At 42.2% G+C, this 15,196-nt stretch overlaps 1 protein-coding gene and 1 pseudogene across 1 annotated transcript in view; both read left to right on the top strand.

Moving 5' to 3' along the window:
• Nucleotides 1–15,196, top strand: part of TANGO6 (transport and golgi organization 6 homolog) — a 192,674-nt gene that overhangs the window by 158,740 nt on the left and 18,738 nt on the right. The gene's annotated exons all lie outside the window — the stretch shown is intronic.
• The window catches only part of LOC115503142, a 29,316-nt pseudogene that overhangs the window by 717 nt on the left and 13,403 nt on the right, over nt 1–15,196 (top strand).

Raw genomic sequence — 15,196 nt, 5'->3', positions numbered from 1 at the left:
TCGGATTCTATGTCTCCCTCTCTCTGCTTCTCCTATGCTCGCTCTCTATCTCTGTCTCTGTCTCTGTCTCTCTCTCTCAAAAATAAATAAACATTAAAAAAATGTTTTTAAATGGAGGCATGCTGTCACCCATCCTCACACGATTGACGCAGATTTCTTTGTATTCTCTCGAGGTCTCACCCCAGTCTATGGGCCGTACATCAAATGCTCTGGGAGTGAGCTGTGGGACGTGTGGGCAGGGATACGCAACAATGACGAGAACTTAGTTATCAATAGTCTCTTGCGGTACATCATCCAGAGAAAGAAGTTTAGAACATGCTGGGTGGGAGCTCTTGCTTCTGTGACTATTCCCACTCATTTTATCGGTGGGCCATAGGATCCCACGAACCTCTATGCAGAGTTTTTGGAGCTGTGCAGGAAAACATTCCCATGGTCCACAGTGTCAATTCTAGCCATTCTCCACAGCTGGAGGACTCCATGGACTTCTTGAATGCATATATGGGCTTTATCAATTCCACTCCTTCTGAGCTAGAAGGAGTATCTTCCCTGTGTTACCTCCTCTACTCCCTTATCTGTTGTGTATTCCATTTAGGAAAAAATGTACAAAAGAGATCCTGACCACCGAACACCATTCTCTCACAGAAGTCCACCTGACTCACATTGGTGATCAACATATAGTTAAAAGCCTAGAGAAGCTCCGGCTAAGGATGACCCAACAGTCACCCTCCCCCATCCTTCGAATATCTGAGCGAGTATATGACTTGCCATTGTCTTTGTGCTCTCAGGAAATTCTGGTGGGCACTACTGCTCACTGATACAGAGAGACAGTCTTAAAAGTCTTTTTTTTTTAATTTTTTAAAAATTTTTTTATTTATTTTTGGGACAGAGAGAGACTGAGCATGAGCAGGGGAGGGGCAGAGAGAGGGGGAGACACACAGAATCTGAAGTGGGCCCCAGGCTCTGAGCTGTCAGCACAGAGCCCGACGCGGGGCTCGAACTCACGGAGTGTGAGATCATAACCTGAGCTGAAGTCGGACGCTTAACTGACTGAGCCACCCAGGCGCCCCTTAAAAGTCTTTTTATTTATTTATTTATTTATTTATTTATTTATTTATTTATTTATTTATTTATTTTTAAATATATGAAATTTATTGTCAAATTGATTTCCATATAATACCCAGTTCTCATCCCAAAAGATGCCCTCTTCGATACCCATCACCCACCCTCCTCTCCCTCCTACCCCCCATCAGCCCTCAGTTTGTTCTCAGTTTTTAAGAGTCTCTTATGCTTTGTCTCTCTCCCACTCTAACCTCTCTTTTTTTTTTTTTTTCCTTCCCCTCCCCCATGGGTACCTGTTAAGTTTCTCAGGATCCACATAAGAGTGAAAACATATGGTATCTGTCTTTCTCTGTATGGGTTATTTCTTAAAAGTCTTTTTAATATTTCTATGGACTTTTATGAAATATTTAGAAATGCTAATTTCTGGCCCATCCTTGATTGGAATCCTTTGGTAAAAAATGAGGAGAGGGTGCACCTCACCTGTACTTGAATGGCTGTAGGGGCACATGCTTTTTATTTATATTTTTATTTTTATTTGAGAGAGTGTAAGTTGGGGAGAGGGGCAGAGGGAGAGAGAAAGAATCTTAAGCAGGCTCCATGCTCCTTGTGGAGCCCAGTGCAGGGCTCGATGCAGGTCTTGATCTCAAGACCCTGGAATCATGACCTGAGCCGAAACCAAGAGTCAGCTCAAGCAAAGGAGCCACCCAGGCGCCCCAGGGCACGTGCTTTTTAACCTTCTTTAAGCAACACAGCTTAGTGAGAGTGAGTTTCCCTTGTCATAACTTTGGATTTCGTTTCATCAGCTACTTTTAATTATAGACATTTTGTTAAAATAGGTTTTGGTTTGAATAATGCAGTATTCTAAGTATACTTTAAGACTATGATTTGCCTGCATGTATTACATGTATTTTATAAGATACTAAACCAGAAGATACTCTGACAGAGTAGTGAACCTTATTACATAGGTTTAATTTCTGAATAAATTGAATTAAATCCAAACTATTTGCAGAATTTCCTGAAATCACAGGATATTAAGAACCAGTAGCATCTGTGCCAGAGATTTACTGTTATTAGTCAATTCCAACAGCAAATAACAGCCTGATTCTTCATCCCTCAGTGCTCAGAAGCATGTCCCTCCTGAGCTGGAGGGGAGGGAATCGTTGTATTGTCTGAGTTACCTTGCTGAATGTACATGGATTCCTTTTATGACGATTGCTTGCCTTCTCATTGGTTGTCCCAGAGAGGCCTCCTCGTGGAGCTTAGTAATTCCTGTACTTTACAGACAGGAAAGTTCCAGAAATGTTAAGAACAAATACTGAAAGGCCTATGAGCAAATGGTGCTGAATTTTTTTTTTTTAAGCCACAGTTTCAATTGTTTTAGTCAAAACAGGATTAAGTGATTATTTTAAATTCTTTTTTTTTATTAACAACAGGTATAACAACTGAAACTGAGTGTTTATTTTCTATTAATAAAAACGGATTTTTACAAAAGTAGCAAAAAAGAAAACCTCTACAAGTGCATACACACCCTGAGTGAGTGAGGGGAGAAAGAGAGAGAGAGAGAGAGAGAGAGAGAGAGAGAGAGAGAGACTCTGTGTGTGTGTGTGTGTGTGTGTGTGTGTGTGTGTGTGTGTGTGTGTGTGGTTAGTAAAGTGAGAGAAGAAATAGAAAGCCTACCCAGATTTCTCAGATCTGTGTGTAGCCAATGAAAGCAACACTCCTGGTCTCACCGGTGCTAACATAATTTGTGGCTGTGGAAGATGATTGTCACCTTCAAAAACCCATGTGAATGGAAAACCTCTCTCCTGTTCTCTATTCTGCACTCACAGAAATTTATAAATTGTGCTCACCCAGTGACTAAAGGAAAGGAAATGGGATGAGATGAATGTATGATTCCTCTTCCTGGTGCATCCTTAAGACCAGGTGTGTTAAATCTTGTAATCGTGGGTGTGATTATAATCAGGGGCACTTTAATGAGAAACGGAGATAACCACAAAGCTTTCAATCTAGGACTTATCTTTTCTGCTGTTTGCCCCCAGGAACAGCTGAAATGAAAGTGCCACTTTGTTGATGAAGTTGTGTGTGTGTGTGTGTGCGCGCGCGCGCGTGCGCATGTTTCCCTTCTAATCACTATTTTTCAAGTTATAGAATGCCAAAGATAATTCCAGGGTTCAGTGAATTTTCTCTTGCTGCTAGATGTGCCTGTTAAGGACCTCTGTGGTTCTGGCAGCTCAGAAAGGAGGCAGGAAATCCAGGAAGAGGTGGATGTTCAGAAGATCAGAAGACAGATTGGGATCAGAGAGGAAGACTTCACTACCCCCACTCAAGAGGTAGCTTTTACCTCTTTCTCATTCAAAAGTAGCCAGAACATGGGGGCCTGGGTGGCTCAGTTGGTTAAACGTCCGACTTTGACTCAGGTCATGATTACATAGTTCATGAGTTTGAGCCCGGCATCGGGCTCTGTGCTGATAGCTCAGAGCCTGGAGCCTGCTTTGGATCCTGTGTCTCCCTCTCTCTCTCTGCCCCTTCCCACTTGTGTTTCTCTCCTCTCTCTCTCTCTTCCTCAAAAGTGAATAAACGTTAAAAAAAAAAAAAGTAGCCAGAATTTTGTGCAGTCAATATAATATCCACATTGGAGGGAGATATTACATACATTTTCTTATTGAAAAACTTACTTTCTCTGCTTAGCCTTATTTTGGCCTTATGGCCATGTGTGTTAACTGTTAATTTATTCCCATTGTAGCCTGAAGCCTAGGAGAGGCCAGAAGGAACTCCCATTTAACCGATTCTACCTTACCCTTGCTAGAAGTTAAATTCACTAGGGATGTTCAGAGGAGGAGGTAAGTTTAGATATGTGCCTTCTGTTGGCTTCAGAGTTCAGAACAGCCTTCCTCTGCGTGTGGAGGGTAAGCTGAGGAACAGAATGAAAAAATTGTGCCTAACTATCCAGGCCTTCCCAGATCTTTGCACAGTGACTTGTTTAAGTATTGTAAATGTTTAGAACATCCATTTTCATAAATTCATTCCAAAGACAATAATGAATAATTGGGGTAGTAATGGCTGAGTAATAGCCGACAAGACTGGCCCTCCTTCATATAGCAACTATAAATTCTGGACATAATATAGTAAGCAGCTACCTTGAGACACTGGAGAGCAGTCACATGCAGGCAGATTCTTATGGGGAGTCCATGCTCACAGGACAGGCATGGTATGGAGTAAGTTTCCGTTTTCTTGGCTTTTAACTTAGGAAAAAGTCTATCTGGGAGCAAATGCAATGCAGGAGGGGCACTGCTAGAGATACCACAGTCTTTCTAGCCTGGAGAACCAGGACGTTGATCTGGGGAACCGCAGTTTCAGGACAGAGAGGGGAAATTCTGGGATGGATAGATCCTGAGAAAGGATTCCCAAATTCTGTCTGCCTGAATCTCTTCCCGAACCTTTGACCAAGCAAGATACAGGCTTGCTTTAAAAAAGAAGGGGGAGGTGCCTGGGTGCTCAGTCGGTTAAACATCCATCTCTTGATTTTGGCTCAGGTCATGATCTCATGGTTCGTGAGATCGAGCCCCATGTTGGGCTCTGTGCTGATGGTGCAGATCCTGCTTGGGATTCTGTCTCCCTCTCTCTGTCTGCCCCTCCTCTGCTTGCACTCTGTCTCCCTCAAAAATAAACAAAACATTTAAAAACAATTAAATAAAAATAAAGATAAGTGATCTGGAATGACCAGAGGCTCTCAGAAACCTAAACCTATATTTCCTCTAGGAGCAATGTTTCAGTCTCCATTAATTCATTGTTCATGGCAACTTTGCAGAACATAACTACCATGAATAATGAGAACTGGCTGTATATAATAGGGAAAAAAATTGATGATCTTAGAAAAAAAGAATGAGTACTTTGGGACTGACTGTAGTTCTAGATTTATTGAGAGAACTACTACAGTCCTCTACACAGTTTGCAGAAAGCAGACTTCCAAGAACTATCAGGTACTTGAGAATTTTGCATATGGGTTTACAGTGACTATAAATTTGGCAACATTTTATATTGAAACTTTCTCCCTTGCATTTTTTATTTTTAATATTTATTTATTTATTTTGAGAGAGACAGAGAAAGCATGTGTGAGCAGGGAAAGAGGCAGAGAGAGAGAATCCCAGGCAGGCTCCGCATTATCAGCACAGAGCCCGACACGGGGCTCTGTCTCCCAATCCATAAGATCGTGACCTGAGCCGAAATCAAGAGTCAGACACTCAACTAACTGAGCCACACAGGTGCTCCATTCTCCCTTGCTTTTTAATATTAAAAGGTATTTCCTGGAGCATAGCTTTTCTTCCTTCTAATCACTAATTTTAGGTGACAAAAACCTAATCTATATTCTGTCTAGTAGGAGATAAGTAGTAGGCTTTTAGAATTCATTCCTTCAAGATGATAAACAAATCTTCTTCTTCTTCTTCTTCTTCTTTTTTTTTAAGTAATCTCTGTATCCAACATGGGGCTCGAACTCACAATCCCAAGATCAAGAGTCACATGCTCTTCCATCTGAACCACCCAGGTGCCCCAAGATGATAAACGAGTCTTAACACCAGGTCCTGTCTTTAAAAATAAGCAAACCCTGGAAACATCTTCTGGAGGAAGAGTTTGGGATTAATTATTAACTGATGGCTGAGGCAGGTTCTGAGCCAAACCCAGGTCTCCACCCAGGAATGATTTTTAATTCCTTCTTTGAATCCAGAGTTGGACTCGGATGACAGAAACCTCTTCCTGATAACATAATGAGCAGTGGCTTCATGAACATTTGTGCAGTCAGAGGTTACTCTCCTACTTCACTGTCCAGAGAAAGCAAACCCTGGCTTAAAAAAAAAAAAATGGCTCACGTATGATGTGATGCTTTTCTGGTTACAGCAGTTACTCATGGTCCATCTAAAAGACTGAGTGCGTGCATCCTGGGTTCACCTTGTTTCCTGTCTGTCCAGACCAAGAACTGGGACCCGAGGAGGGTAGGACACTTAATCTCTGACATGGCACAAATGGCAAGTTATAAGTAAATGGGCAAGCTGAATGGAAACTTTCCTTCCTTTTATTGGTTTTGTTCTATCCTGAAAGTTATTTTGGCAACATTTGGTGTGGTTTTGGTGCTATGTGTACAGTAAACGGGCCCAGTTCCTTCCCAGAGCCAGTTTCACACATTGCTCCTTTTAACAGATCGAAGGCTCTGTGTGAAGAGTAAATGAAAAGAACATTTATGTAAACATGACTGTGATCCAGGTAATAATTATTCCCCTGTAAACTTTGAAAAAGTGCTTGGGAGAGAGTGCCCTTCCAGGACTGAAATTAAAGAGATTCTTCCCTTCCTGGGAGCACAGGGCTATAGCCAGTTGATCAAGGCAGCAGTTCTGCTGATCATCTGCCAATGGCCAGGGCTTGGTGTTTACAGTATTGATATTCTTCATTAAAGACATTTAATAAGAATTCAGCATTTGTTAGCGGCGCCTGGGTGGCTCAGTCGGTTAAGCGTCCAACTCTTGGTTTCGGCTCAGGTCATGATCTCATGGTTCATGAGTTCGAGTCCCACATTGGGCTTGGTGCTGACAGTGCGGAGCCTGCTTGGGATTCTCTCTCTCCCTCTCTCTCTCTCAAAATAAATAAATAAGCTTAAAGAAGATTTAAGGAATTCAGCATTTGTTGGACAACGTTTACAATGTCAAAAGAGACGGTGGCTTAGAGGGGCTTTCAAATAAGTCATAGGTTTATAAATGGTCTCTTCCCCCCAAACACTTCCTTCTTTTCTCTCAGTCAATATAGTTGCTGCCCCTCATTTCATTCTTAGAAGACGGGATCCTCTCGGGCTCCACAGTGGTTTCCTGGGTCTGCCTAACAAAGTGCCACTGACAACAGAACTTTGCTGTCTCGTAGTTTTGGAGACCTAGAGGTCCAAAATCAAAGTGTTGACAGGGCCATGCGCCCTCTGAAACCTGTAGGAAAGTTCTTCCTTCCTTCTCGCTTCCGGTGCTTTGCAGGCAGGCTTTGGCATTTATTGGCTTGCAGACACATCGCTCCAGTCTCTGCCTTTGTTGTCACATGTGTTCTCCTTGTGTGTCTCTGTCTTCACGTGGCTTCCTTCTTCTCAGGACACCAGTGCTGGATTAGGGCCCCCCTACTCTACTATGACCTTAACTAGTCACATCAGAACAACCATTTCCAAATAAGGTCACATTCTGAGGTACTGGGGGTTAGGACCTCATGGTATCTTTTTTGGGGGGAACACACGTTTCAACCCATAATTCCATAATGCTCTCTCTTTTGTGCTTATGCTTCTCCACCTCTTCCTCACTGCCACATCTTAAGAAGCCTGTTCTGGGGGGTGCCTGGGTGTCTCAGTCCGTTAAGTAGCCGATTCTTGATCTCAGCTCAGGTCATGATCTCATGGTTTGTGAGTTCAAGCCCCACGTTGGGCTCTGTGCTGACAGTGCAGACCCTGCTTGAGATTCTCTCTCCCTCTCTCTGCCCCTGCTCCACTTGTTCTCTCTCTCTCTCTCTCAAAATAAATAAATATTTTTTTTTTTTTTAAAAAGAAGCCTGTTCTGTGTAGGGTATCTCTTCTTTGTCACACTCTTACTTTTTTTTTTTTTTTTCTGCTTTAAGGGCCTGTACCACATACTGTACCCTCAGGAAGACCAGAGAAGCAGTGTTTGTGACATGCTTACCTTGAAAGAACTTAATTCTGACACTTGACTAGAAAGAATAAGGAGGAGCATAGAATAATTTTTTGGACTATTGGCCTTGGTGCAAATCTCTTAACCCCCCTGAACCTCATTTGCACATCCGTCCCATCCCCCTGACACAGATGTGGCAAGAATTAGAAGGGATAACTTGGCAAATGCTTCACACTGTGAAGCGTTGCAAATATGAAAGATGATAGTGATGATGACTACGACTCATCTCGGGTGGTGGCAGTATTGTCATTGCTATTACTACCCCCACCGCCACCACCACGGCCACTACTACTATGTCATCCTTAGATTTGCTGGGGTTTTGAACAATATTTTTAAATCTACCAAAGGTAATTTCATATTTGTTCTGAATGAATAGGCAATTATTTCCTGGCTGGAACTTTTAGAACCTTACACTTTGTCACGCCAGGCTCACACCATCGGTCATCTCAGACTTGGGAAAGATAGACTTTATTATGTGGAATCCAGCCTTCTAACTCTGTGCAAGGATCTCATGATTGCATATGCCACCTCGTTCTTCCTCATGGACAACGACTTGACTGGAAAAGTATAAGAACCTAGATGCTTTGGGGGCACTTGGGCGGCTCAGTTGGTTAAGCATCTGATTCTGGATTTCAGCTCAGGTCACGATCTCACAGTTCGTGAGTCCAAGCCCCACGTCAGGCTCTGCGCTGACAGTGAGAAGTCTGCTTGTGATTCTCTTTCTCTGCCCCTCCCCTGCTCATATCCTCTCTCTCTCTCTCAAAATAAATAAATAAAACTTAAAAGGGGGGGGGGGGGCGCCTGGGTGGCTCAGTCAGTTGAGCGTCTGACCTGGGCTCAGGTCATGATCTCACGGTTCATGAGTTTGAGCCCTACATCATGCTCTGTGTTGACAGCTTGGAGCCTGGAGCCTGCTTCGGATTCTGTGTCTCTCTGCTCCTTCCCTGCTTGCACTTTGTCTCTCCGTCAAAAATAAATAAACATCAAAGAGAGAGAGAGAGAGAGCCTACATGCTCTGCAGTTACTGAACAAAGGACTTAATATATGTCCAGACATGATTTGACCTCCAACACTGTCATTCTCTCCCTTTCTTCTGTATCACTATGAGGCAGTGGTTACAGCACCACAAAATAATAATAATGCTGTCTGCTTTCATAAAGCAGACACTGAGCTAGGTGCATTATTGGACTATCTCAGTTGATTCTCTCAGGAGCACTGAGGGGTAGGTGTCCCCATTTTACAAATGACTAAAGGAAGACCCTCAGAGATTAACCTGTACTCTACCTGGCTTTTCTGTTCCCTAACTTTATTTTTGAGAGACAGCATGACCAGGAGAGGTACAGAGAGAGAGGGGGACAGAGAATCCAAAGCTGGCTCTGTGCTCACAGCAAAGAGCCCAACGTGGGGCTCAAACTCACGAACCGTGACATCATTATCTAAGCTGAAGTCATACTCTCAACCAACTGAGCCACCCATGTGCCTCTGGGCCACTGACTTTTTAAAGAAAGAGTAAATAGGGGAGCCTGGCTGGCTTGGTCAGGAGAGCATGCGACTCTTGATCTCACAGACATGAGTTCAAGCCCCACAATGGGTGTAGAGTTTACTTAAAAATAAATAGAATAGAGTAAAATAAAATAAAATAAAATAAAATAAAAGCAAATAAAGATTATTTTAAAGCAAATAAGTACACCAGTAGTTGATGAAAGTATCCACTAAGCAATCACCAGTTTCTTTGCCATGGTGAGAATATTTAAAGTAACATTTTAGTTAATCAAGACTTGTACCAAGTTCCATTTCCTATTCAGCCATCTACGTTTTCTGTAAATAGCAAAGTTTTCATCACTTCTGTGTGGCAAGGGGTTGCCAGAAAAACTATGGTGATTTTTTACACCTGTTATGTATGTTTAGAAGCTTGTCTTATTCTGTTAAAGCCCAATATAATTTTCTATCTTTTCCTTTCTAAGACCCAGTCAGACCAGAAGCACAACTTCTCAAATGTTCGTTCCCACACAGTAACAATCAAATGTTTAGTCATTAACTAAAGAATGCCTGTTTTTCCAAGGATCTCTACCATCTGTCAAATACAAGATTTGTATATGGGATAGTAATTCAGATATCATACCCTTACATCACTGAGTTAAAGAGGGTTTATAGCTAGAAAACCCTGGATAGTATCCGGGGCATTTTTCAGGGGCGTATTTGTCCCAGGATCTGAGCCAGCGTCTGAGAGAGGAGGGCTAGAAGGTGTCAGGCGAGGAGTGTGCCAGGCTGGAGTCAGAGCCAACCTAAGGGAAGTTGAATGGGAGAAAGGCAAGGCCAGGTCCAGGCAGATGAAGACACTCCCACCAGGCCACGGCTGCTGATCTAAAGGGAGGTAAACGAGTGCTGTGTTCATTGATAGCGTAATAGCCCCATTCCCCCTTGCCTCGTATTTTGTTTAATCTCATTTAATCTTAAATGGAGGTATAACTCGTATCTATAAAATTCACCTTTTTAAAGTGTGCATTTCAAGGTTTTTAGTGTTTTATAAAATTGTTCCAACACCACCACCATCTAATTCCAGGGCATTTTCATTACCCCCCAAAAGAAGCCTTGTAGCCAAGAGCAGTCATTACCCGACATTTCCCCGCTTGTCCCCAGCTCCTGGCCACCACCAGTCTACCTATTGTCTATGGATTTGCCTTTTCTAGACATTTCATATCAAAGGAATCACATAATATATGGCCTTTTCACTTAGCATAATGCAGTCAAGGTTCATCTTGTATTGTAGCCTACATTGGGATTTCATAACCTTTTATGGATGAATAATATTCCATTGTATGAATATACCATGTTTGTTTATCCATTCATCAGTTGATGGACATTTGGGTTATTTCCACTATTTGGCTATTTTAAATAATGTTGCTGTGAACATTTGTGTGCACACTTTCATGCAAACATATGCTTTCATTCTCATGAGTATATGCCTAGGAGTGGAATTGCTGGGTCATATGGTATCTCTGCATTTACCTTTTTCAGGAGCTGCCAGACTGTTTTCCAGCTGCATCATCTCCCATTCTCAGCAGCAATGTCTGAGGGTCCAAATCCTCCACAGTCTGATTAACACTTGTTACTGTCTTATCATTTGCTAGGATTATCGCCACCCTAGTGAGTGTGAGGTGGTATAGTTTAAATTTGCATTTCCCTGGTGGCTAAAGATGTTGAGCATTGTTTCATGAATTTATTAGCCATTTGGATATCTGCTTTGGAGAAATGTCTATTCAGAATCTTTGCCCATTTTTAAAATTGGGTTACTTGTCTTTTTATTGTTAGTGTGTTTGTTTTTATTTTTTTTTTACTTTTTTTAACGTTTTATTTATTTTTGAGACAGAGAGAGACAGAACATGAACAGTGGAGGGTCAGCGAGAGGGAGACACAGAATCTGAAACAGGCTCCAGGCTCTGAGCTGTCAGCACAGTGCCCGACGCGGGGCTTGAACTCACTGACCGTGAGATCATGACCTGAGCCGAAGTCAGCTGCTTAACCGACTGAGCCACCCAGGCGCCCCATATGTGTGTTTGTTTTTTAATTGGGGTTTTCATATCTAAAAATGTCATTCATAGTTTTACAAAGCTTAAATCAAAGATCCATAGTCCCATTCTCCCTTTTACCCTCCATTCTCTCTTCCCATTAGCAACTGTTTTCAACTTGATTAGCTGTTTAAGTGTTTACTTCCATATTTCTTTTTTTAAATATTTATTTTTGAGAGAGAGAGAGAATGAGTGGGGAGGGACAGAGAGAGATGGAGACACAGAATCTGAAGCAGGCTCCAGGCTCCAAGCTGTCAGCACAGAGCTCAACGTGGGGCTTGAACTCATGAGCCATGAGATCATGACCTGAGCCAAAGTTGGATGCTTAACTGACTGAGCCACCTACGCACCCTAACTTCCATATTACTTTATTTTTATTTTTTTATTTTTTTATTTCTAGAGAGAGACTGTCTGCAAGTCAGGGGAGAGGGACAGAGAGCGAGAGAGAGAGCGAGGGAGAGAGCGAGAGAGAGAGAGAGAGAGAGAGAGAGAGAGAGAGACTTTTAAGCAGGCTCCACTTGCAGTGCAAAGCCTCACGCGGGGCTCAATACCACGACCTGAGCTGAAATCAAGAGTCGGATACTCAAAACTAGGGGCACCTGGGTGGCTCAGTCAGTTAGGCATCCAACTTTGACTCAGGTCATGATCTCACTGCTCATGAGTTCGAGCCCCGCGTTGGGCTCTGTGCTGACAGCTCAGAGCCTGGAGCCTACTTTGGATTCTGTGTCTCCCTCTTTCTCTGCCCCTCTCTCACTCACGCTCTGTCTCTCTCACTCTTTCACAAAAGTAAACATTAAAAAAAAAATTTTTTTTTAAGTCAGATGCTCAACTGACTGAGCCACCCAGGTGCCCCTACTTCCTTCCATATTTCTAAGTAGCATGCTTACATTGCTATTTCTTGATTTTTCAACACACTTTTTGACTTCCTGCTAGATCTAATATGTACAAGTGGGACTTCGTCAGTGATTATGTTCCTAAGGTCCAGAAGACTGGCCTGCAGTGAGAATCAATGAAGCAGCATAGTGGCTTAGACTTAGAATGTAGATTCTAGAGCTAGAATGTCTAGGATTGAATCCTAGCTTTACAACTTACTGGCAGTGAGACCCTGCACAAGTTAGTTAACCTCTCTGTGCCTCGATTTCCTCATCTGTAAAAATGAGGATAATCATAGTACATAGGGTTGTTTTTTAAAATTAAATGACCAGGGGGTGCCTGGGTAGCTCAGTCGGTTAAGTATCTGACTTTGGCTCAGGTCATGATCTCACCGTTCATGAGTTCAAGCCCTGCATCGGGCTCTGTGCTGACAGCTCAGAGCCTAAAGCCTGCTTCTGATTCTGTGTCTCCCTCTCTCTCTCTCTCTGCCCCTTCCCAGCTTGAGTTCTCTTTCTCTCTCTCTCTGTCTCTCAAAAATAAACATTTAAAAAATTTTTAAGATTTTTTAATTAAATGACCTTATGTATATAAAGCATTTAGAACGTATAGGTTCTAAAAGCTCAATATGTATTAGTGTTGTTATTAATATGCCCCAAATATATGCACTCTCCTTCCCCATTTTCCCTATACAATTACATTACAGTTTTTGCTATATCAACATTTAGTGTTTATGTTACTATGACTGTAAATATTATCCACAACTGAGCCATATTATCTGCTATGGTTACATTTCCTTTCTTGTATGAATTTTGGATTTTTCTGATGTTAATAAATGTCTCAGGTTTATTTTTGTTACTTTTCTGTAAACCTATTACCAATTTGTCCACCATGCTAAATGTTGATAAATCTCTTAAAAGATTCAAACATATCAAGTGCTCTAATAGTTTCACCTTCTGAGAGACATATCTCCTATAATCTTTCATTCACTTGCTCTTGTGTGGACTAGGTACTTTCTAAGACTACTGCAAGATTTAAGAACACAGCACTTACAAGTTAACGATGCTTTGTGTGCATGGGCAATACTTATGGACTGGTGAACTTTATAGGAGGGTGATGATATAGCCAAGTCATTTCATTAGGAGTCTTACTTTCACTGGTAAACGTCAAGATTCTCTGAAGTTGTTTTCTTTGGGGCTGGTCAGAGAATTGTCTGTTCTTCTACCTAGAGGATGTGAGCCCAGCTGCCAGGGTTATGGAAGATGAGTGGAAGAAGGAGGATGGCAGTCTCGTCATTTTGTGTGCAGGTTTTCACTTAATCCTTCTATTTTCAACATGGTAGGCTCATCCTTATCGGTACCTGATGTCTATCCATAGTCTCTTTGGTTGGATCCTCTAAAAGGGTAAACTCCAAGCTCCTGCTGTGGTTGGGGAAGGGCAGTTACCTGGGTACCCAAAATGGAAGGCATCAGGCCACCTACTTAGTACTCAAACAGACTTCCAACCAGGGCTTCTGTTCACCTCCATTTTAAGAGGTGAACTTTTTTGAGTTTCTGTGGTACATTAGGCTTGCTTCTGGGTTTAGTGAATCGATTTTTTATCCAAACCAAGACACTTTTGAGAGAGAAAGAGGACACTTATTAATTATATAAGTGCAACAGATGTAAAACATATTAACCTGGGCAAATCAGGATTATGACCCTAGAATTCATCCATCTGCTTTCTAGCATCAAAACTTTTATTGCTATTGCCTTGTTAGTGCTTTTTGTTCTGATAGCTTAATGCCATTTTTTCTCCCTTTGCTGTCCTTTTAGTGGGGTTCCAGGAAAGAGGACTGGTGTGTGCATGTGTTCAGTCCACCAGCTTTGAGACGGCAGCTTCTGTTCTTCCCTCTTATAGATGAAGAAAGTAGGTATGGAGGACATATGTGACTATAGTCAGAACTCTTTTGGTTTTAAGCAGCAGAAACCTAGTCTGTTTCTTTAAGCAACAGAAACTAGCTTAAGCAGAGGACTTTTTAGCCTGCGAGATCCAAGGAAGGGCTGAATAGTCATGTTGTGGGAAAATATGGATGGAGCTGGCTATCAGTGACTCCTAGAATCAGGAATTAAAATGCCCCATATCTTGTCTCTGCTTCTTCTGTATTTCATCTTTGTTCTTTTGCACTGGCATCTAGCTTTCCTCCTGTGGCAGCAATATGACCACTGACAGTGACCCATGGTTGCTCTTATACCCAACACTCAGAGATTCCCTCCCTACCTGGCCCCAAATGCAAAAATTCCAGGAAAGAAACTTAACATTCCAGCTAGGATCAGATGCCCATCCCCCTGTCGACCAACGTAGATGGGCCAGGTAGGGTATATGGAAATGCTGTTTGTGTAAAACCACGTTCAGCCTCCATTGTACCCATCTGTGAGAGAAAAGCTGGGGTCAGTGCCTAGGAGTAGGGGATAGTCCCATAGATTGCCTCAACAGTAACTTGGCCAAATCCTATGACAGTAGTGATGGGTTTGAGAAATAAAGCCAAAAAGATTACAACTCAGTACCTTACTGTGACTGTTAAAATATCAACGTTCAACCTTTTCTAGTGATAACATACATGACAGTTTGGAAGCCCTGACATTTAAGACTGTACCCTTTCTGCCTCTTCTGCACCATCATTTGCATAGATCTACATATGTTAGAACTTGGTTTGTCTTCCTCTTCTGCATCAGACACACTATTTTATTTCCTGTAGGATAGCCTATTCTTTGCCCTTCTTATCCTTTTTTTTAAGTTTTATTTTTACATAATCTCTATATCCAGTGTGGGGCTCAAACTCACAGCCCCAAAGTCAAGAGTCACATGCTCCTCTGACTGAGCCAGCCAGGCACCCCTTACCCTTCTTTCCTGATGTAAAAAGGCCAAGAAGAAAGAAGAAAGTATTGTCAAACTCAGAATTTACACACACACACACACACACACACACACACACACACACACACACACATATAT

This window comes from Lynx canadensis, chromosome E2, assembly GCF_007474595.2.
Source record: "Lynx canadensis isolate LIC74 chromosome E2, mLynCan4.pri.v2, whole genome shotgun sequence".
NCBI classification, from domain to species: domain Eukaryota; kingdom Metazoa; phylum Chordata; class Mammalia; order Carnivora; family Felidae; genus Lynx; species Lynx canadensis.
This window is presented reverse-complemented; position numbering and strand designations above follow the sequence as displayed.